Raw genomic sequence first — 7,622 nt, forward strand, 5'->3', positions numbered from 1 at the left:
GGTTCCATGAAAGTTTTGCTGTGGGGCCCTATGATCTCTAGCTACGCCACAGACTTGGCCCTCCATGCTCCAGGGCCATATAGCGGCTGCTATGGCTACTGCTACATCCCTGCTCTTTTCCTTATCGCTATCTTTAACAACAGCCACTTTGTATTTGTAATTCTAGTTCACTGTCACTTTAAAATATTCCCTATCCTGAAATCTTATTCTCAAATAGCTAAAATGAGATATTTAACTTCAATAGAAGGATGATGCTAAGTTCTGACTAGCTGACCTTAAAGCTTCAGATGGCTCTGTGATGACTCCCCTGTGACTGTGTGAAAGAAGATGAATGATCCTTTTAATTAATTAATGATGTAACTGCACATTTCATAATTATGCTATCAATCCAGATTTTGAGATCATATGACTAAAGTGACTTTTGAGGCATTCCCAATGACACACAGCTGAAAGGACAAGGGTGCGCCACATTCTACAGTAAGCAGACTGTAACTGTTATATTCTGCTTAACAACTACACACAATCAGATTTTATAGTTTTGTATATTTAATTTAGTTAATTTTCACCTCAGATGTCCTTCAAGTTTGACCGCATTTGCTGTATGCATGTTTCAGGTGTGTGATTCAGACACTGCTGATGCATGAAAGATCAGCAGCAATGCCAGGCAACTGGTATTGTTCAAAAGGAAATAAATATGGCAGCATCCATATCCCTTTCTCTTCCGTTGTCCTTTAACCTCCCTGGCGGCTAATTTTTTTTGCCAAATTGGCAAAAAAACTTTTTTTTTTAATTTTTTTTTTTGTTTCATGTAAAGCTACCAGAGTGGTAGCTACATGAAACACCACTAGAGGGCGCATGTGTCCCTCTAGTGCGATCGTCGCCGGCATCTATAGCAAACAGGGGAACGCGTATATAACGCGTTCCCCTGTTTGGCTCCTGTCGCCATGGCGACGATCGGGATGACGTCATGGACGTCAGCCGACGTCCTGACGTCAGACACCTCCAATCCAGCCCATAGCGCTGCCCGGAACTCATTGGTCCGGGCAGCGCAGGGCTCTGGCGGAAGGGGCCCTCTTTCGCCGCTGCGTGCGGCCGATCGCCGAAGAGCGGCGGCGATCAAGCTGTGCGCGCGGCTAGCAAAGTGCTGGCTGCGCGCACAGCAATTTACAGCATGAAAATCGCCCCACCAGGGGGTGAGATCTCCCCCTGCGTGGCATAGCCCGAGCTCAGCTCGGGCTTACCGCCAGGGAGGTTAAAGGACAACTATGAAATATAAGTTGCAAATACAAAAATTCATATGCACATTTACCTATAAAATATGTTTGTCCTAGTGTAAAATGCACTGTAAAATAGTGTTTCCCTGTGTAGCGGTCACTTACAACATGGATTATTATTCTGACAGCTGTGAACCTCTTACTGATTTTGGTTTTTGGACTGGTCCATCTTCTTATGGGGAATTCTGAAGGTTCCCTTTATGCTTTATAAAAGATCTCCCTGTTACAAATCAAGTTGGCGGCAGGCTTGCCTACTCATGTGTACACTACTGTGGCAGTTAGACTGTGCTTTGAAAGAAATAAGGAAACCTTTAAAGGGGCACTATGGCGAAAAATTGTGAAATTTAAAATATGTGCAAACATATACAAATAAGAAGTACATTTTATTTCCAGAGTAAAATGAGACATAAATTACTTTTCTCCTATGTTGCTGTCACTTCCAGTAGGTAGCAGAAACAGAAGCGACAGGTTTTGGACTAGTCCATCTCTTCATGGGGGGATTCTCAGGGATTTATTTATTTTCAAAAGAACTTAGTGAATGGCAGTTGCTCTGTCCAACTGCCAAAAAACTGTGTAGCGAGCAGGGAAGCTGTCCAGCATCATTGTTTAAATCTTTTTTAGGGAATATCTTTATAAAGAATAAAAGCCTTGCTGAGAATCCCCTATGAAGTGATGGACAAGTCCAAAACCTGTCGGTTCTGTCAGATTTCTACTAACTACTGTAAGTGACAGCAACATAGGAGAAAAGGAAATTATGGCTCATTTTACTCTGGAAAAAAAGTACTTCTTATTTGTTTATGTTTGCACATACTTTAAATTTTACAATTTTCCGCCATAGTGCCCCTTTAAGTCCTGAGTCCACTAATGCAGATGTGTCCGCTTCTGTCTACTTCTCAGCATCTGTAACATTGATGTGTAACTGAAATGCGTACACAACTGCGTCTGTACTAGTATAAAGCCTGTCAATAACTTTTTCAGAGCTGACAAATTTGCTTTTGGCTTTTACCTGCAGGCCACACTTCAGTAATTAGACAGCCATATACCCCTCAAATACTGAAAGCAGGCTGCTGGCTGCCCCAAATACAAAATTAATTCTGCCTTGTGATGCCAGATACCAGAATTAGGAAGTCAAAATATATATTCAGCAAACTGCAGTAAAATTTTACTGGTACACAGGTCAGTTACATAGCATGCGTTAGCATAGCACAATAAGCGCAGATCATGTTACCTAGGAAACAGGCACATTGCTAGTATACTGCGCATTGCAAAACTCACTAACAAGTTTCCGCAATGCCCACTATATAATTGGTGTCAGTACCAGTAAAATGGAAGTGTGCTGCCTGTGTTAGGCAATTTTACCACAGTTTGTTGAATATGCTCTCGTGTGTCTCCCAAATTGGCAAATACCAGCATGGCAATTTTATCACACCTTCATGAGTATACCTCCATATGCCTATTGCATTGTCCCCCTCCTGCAGGAGCAATCACTTGGTTACAGGGAGTCATGGAGACCAAAGAGGCAGATTTCATGGAATATAGGAGTTACCGGCATGTGCTAAGAGGATAGGTTAGTTAACCCTCCAATATGCCCTGCTTGCAGATCTATATTGGAGGCTCCACAGTAGAGAATTTCCAGCTGTGGGCCTCATGATGTCCTGCGGGCTGAGAAGGGGGGGGGGGGGCACACCAGGAGCACATGACAGGAGGCCCTGACACCCTCATCACACTGGGAAAGGAGAGAGAGAGAGAGAGAGAGAGAGAGAGTAGCTGAACTTTTATCAATTTCTGTATTTCAGTTTGTGATTTGTTTGTCTTGCAGTGTATGAGAGCAGATGATATTTTTTATAGTCAGCAGCTGATAATTCTGTCACATATATCCAGACTCGTTCACCACAAATGAAAGCATTCTGAGGCTATATGGCAGCTGTTGTAATCAAGAAGTAATGTGAAGCACAGAGATCAGTTGGATGAGCAGGCACAAATGACCTGCCCAGGTGATGTCATCTCTAGTACACACTTCATCAGTTTCATTACACAATGTGCAGTGAGAGCTTTGTGCCTGTCAGCTCCCAGCAACACAAATCATTTGAGTGGACGCACATTTCCAAACGGTCTAGTGCATTGAGTTATTTTTAAATATGATTAGGCTTGCAGTCCGCATGCTGTCTGAAAACACACTGCAAACAGAGATTGGGGGATCACACTGTTTGATTAAAAAAACACTGGTGTTAGTACTTCCCACTTCTGAATGCTTGTATGTGCCAAAAGTGGGCCACAAAGACCATTGCTGCTTGCTGTACAGGGCTTCCCGTCTTCCTTTTGAGCCACTCCCCTGAATGAGTCACACTGTGATGAAACTGGTAGGAAGGAGCTCAACACGGAAGTCCAGAACTACGCATGGACAAGTGGGAATTGTAGTGGCGGGAAAGGAAGATGGGGAAGCCCTTTATAGCGGGCAGCAACACTGACACTTTATAGCGGGCACTGCCACTGACACTGCATATACAGCCCTGTCTGTCGCAGCTGGCCCTTGCTAATTGCTGTACTGTGCCAGGCTCAGCACATTCAGTGCATACCTTTAACTGCCTCTGTGTGACTGCACTCTGTATTATACAATACCACCACCAGTCAGTGAATACCTTTTCCCTGTACCTGTGTGACTGCACAATTGTATTATAGCAGCAGTCACTGCATACCTTTTCCCTGCACCTGTGTGATTGCACATTGTATACCAGTAGTCACTGCATACCTTTTCACTGCACCTGTATAACTGCACATTGTATTATACCACCAGCAGTCACTGCATACCTTTCACTGCACCTGTATGACTGCACATTGTATACCAGCAGTCACTGCATACCTTTTCACTGCACCTGTGTGACTGCACAATTGTATTATAGCAGCAGTCAGTGCATACCTTTTCCCTGCACCTGTGTAACTGCACATTGTATTATACCACCAGCAGTCAGGTCAAAAAACTGTTCAGTACCTCACCTTTATCAAAATGAATGAGGCATGGATCCCGGAGGGCTACTGTCTGCCCAAAGACTAAGTCAGTCCCCACACACAGCATCTCTGCCTTCATGCCGTGTGACTGCCTGCCCCCACACAGCATCTCTGCCTGCAGGCCGCTTGACTGCCTTCTCCGCCACCACCAACAGGGTCCAGGACTCCAGGTGGATTCCTGAATTTTTATGGCAGCTGCTACCAAACATAATAATAATTTTTCTGGTGCGTGTACATGCCTGCCTATTTTTTCTGGCTGCACTGCGGCTGCAACAACAAAACAAAAGGCATGTACATGTGTCAATTCCCCTTCATGATTGTTACCTTGCCGCGGTGAAGGGGCTTGCATATCACAATAAAGCAATGATCTATATGAGTGTGTTGGGGGGGTGGCACACCCAAGATAATAAGGTCGTTGCTTCATTGTGGACAGACCAAATTAGATCAGCTGGACAGTCACTGTTGTTCTGTCATTGAGCTACCTCAGCCCGACCATATGAGCTGGAAAACTGCCATTGCCTGCACTCTCGCCAACGTGCGCACCAGTCCAGCACGGCCATCCTACACAGACAGCTGTTTGCGGTGCGTTACACAGTGAGTTTGGTCTGTCAGTGTGAAGCAGTACTCTAATTACACTAACTGCTGATCCATGTATACACACGCAAGATGTTTTCAAGCACTTTAGGCCCCCAATTTAGCAATGCAATGTGATTTCTGCCTTTTAGGGATTATAACCCTGCTGTGCGTCAAATCCGTAATTTTCCATGAGACTTTTGGCGTGTATCCCACTCCACCATGCCCCCCTCCAGGTGTTAGACCCCTTAAAACATCTTTTCCATCACTTTTGTGGGCAGAAACAGTGTTTGTAGTTTTATTAAGTTCGGCTGCCCATTGAAGTCCATTGCGGTTTGAAAAGTTTTCAGGTTCGCAAACTTTTTCGGAAGTTCAAGTTCGAGGTTTGCGAACCAAAAATCAGAGGTGTGAAGATCATGATGGCCACACTTTTATGACCTTTATAATATGGGCCCCAAGGCTGCGAGGGTCACAAGGGATGGCAAGCGAAAGGGTGTGATCATTGGGGGGGGGGGGGCATCAAAGTTTTGCTAGGGGGGCCCACTTTTGTAGTTATGCCCCTGGGAGTGAGGGTGATATTACAGAAGGTTCTATGAAATCTGGGACACTGTTGGAAATAAGGAAGCAGAGATATATTTAAGGCTATTGTAAACCTAAAATACACTCTGGTGTGCTGGAAAGCTGGGCCACACTATCATACCACTATAATATAAAAAGGTTATACAATGTCTAGATTCATGTTCTAGATACTCAATATTGTGTGATAGTGTTAAAATACAATACAATACAATACAATACCATTTCTATAGCGCTTTTCTCCCATAGGACACTTAGGGCTTGATTCACAAAGCGGTGCTAACCTACTTAGCACGTCTAAAGTCTTTAGACGGGCTAACCAGGGTGCTGAGTAGGTTAGCACCGGATTTCGCAATCAGATCGTGCACTAACTTTGCGCGCGTAAAGTTTTACGCGCACTAAGTCCCATAGGCTTTAATAGGCACTTCGCGCGGTGCGCCCTGTGCTCTGTGCAGTACGCGCGTAAAGTCTTACGCGCATAAAGTTTTGCGCGCGTAAAGTTTTATGCGCGAAAAGCTTGTTTAGACGTGCTAAGGGGGTTTTCACAGGCGTGCTAACAGTTAGCACCGCTTTGTGAATCAAGCCCTTAGGCTCTCTCAGATTCAGTAAGTAGGATGAAGTATTCACACAACAAAAGTTATATTTCTGCAAATGCCAAACTGAACAGGTGGGTTTTCAGTCTGGATTTAAACACGTCCAGGGATGGAGCTGTCCTGATCTGTTGAGGTAAGAAGTTCCAAAACGTAGGGGCAGCATGACAGAAGGCTCTGGGACCAAAAGTTTCCAAATGGACTCTGGGTATGACTAGATTATTAGAACCTGTGGATCTGACAATGCGGGGATTGCTACGCAGCTACAACATATCTTTCATGTATTCAGGACCTAGATTATTCAGGGATTTAAATGTCATAGGCCGATCTTGAATATGACCCTCCATTCTATAGGTAGCCAGTGAAGGGAGTGCAGGACTGGCGTTATGTGGCAGTGACGGGGTTGGTTGGTTAGCAGTCTGGCAGCAGTATTCTGTATCAGCTGTAGGCGGTACAAGACCTTTTTTGGAAGGCCAGTGTAGAGAGCATTACAGTAATCCAGTCGGGATGTGATGAAGGCATGGACTAAGGTTGGCAGATCTTCTGGGGGGATGAGGTGCTTGATTTTTGCAATGTTCTTCAGGTGAAAATAGGATGATTTCACCACAGCAGAGATTTGAGTTCTGAAGTTTAAGTCCCCATCAATTAGAACTCACAGGCTACGCACATGATTAGAGCTGCGTAGATCCGTGCCTCCTATTCCCAGTGGTGAAGACTGCAAGTTAAGTTGTTTTGTTATCATGCTCTGCCCTCCAATCAGAAGGACTTCAGTTTTGTCTGCATTTAGTTTCAGCCAGTTGTCATTCATCCATTGCTGTAGTTCACGTAAGCAGGCGTTTATAGTTGGAGTTGGGTCTGTCACACCAGGCTTGAAGGAAAGATATAGTTGGGTGTCGTCTGCATAGCAGTGGTATGTCAGGCCATGTTTTGGGATTCGTTTTCCAAGCGGTATCTTGTAAATCGTGAAAAGCAGGGGAGAGAGGATTGAGCCCTGGGGCACCCCATGTTTAAGTGATACAGGGGTGGACAGGAAGGGCCCCATAGATACTTTGTGGGTTCTGCCACTCAAGAAGGATTGGAACCACTGAAGAACTATGCCATCAATGCCGCAGTATTCCTGTAGCCTGTTTATCAAGATGGCATGGTTAACTGTATCAAAGGCTGCAGAAAGGTCTAGCAGTATGAGGATCAAGCACTCTCTTCTGTCTCTTGCCATGAGCAGGTGGTTGCATATTTGGATGAGGGCAGTTTCAGTGCTGTGGTGTTTCCTGAAGCCAGACTGGAATGGGTCATAACTGTTGTTTTGTAGGATTTTGGCTTCTAGCTGGAGGTAGACAGCTTTTTCAATTAGCTTGCCCAGAAAGGGGAGGTTAGAGACAGGTCTGTAGCTGGTCAGTGCATCAGGGTCCAGGGAGGGTTTTTTGAGGAGAGGCCTGATGATTGCTTCCTTCAGTAAAGCAGGAAATATCCCTGATTGTAAGGAACAGTTAAGAGTTTTGAGGAATACCAGTATGAACAGGTCGGGGCAGTTCAACATGAACTGTGTTGGGCCAGGATCCAGGTCACAGGTAGTTAGGCGGAGGTGAAGGAGGATGCTTGATGT

The sequence above is a fragment of the Hyperolius riggenbachi genome, chromosome 3 (assembly GCF_040937935.1).
Source record: "Hyperolius riggenbachi isolate aHypRig1 chromosome 3, aHypRig1.pri, whole genome shotgun sequence".
Taxonomy (NCBI): Eukaryota; Metazoa; Chordata; class Amphibia; order Anura; family Hyperoliidae; genus Hyperolius; species Hyperolius riggenbachi.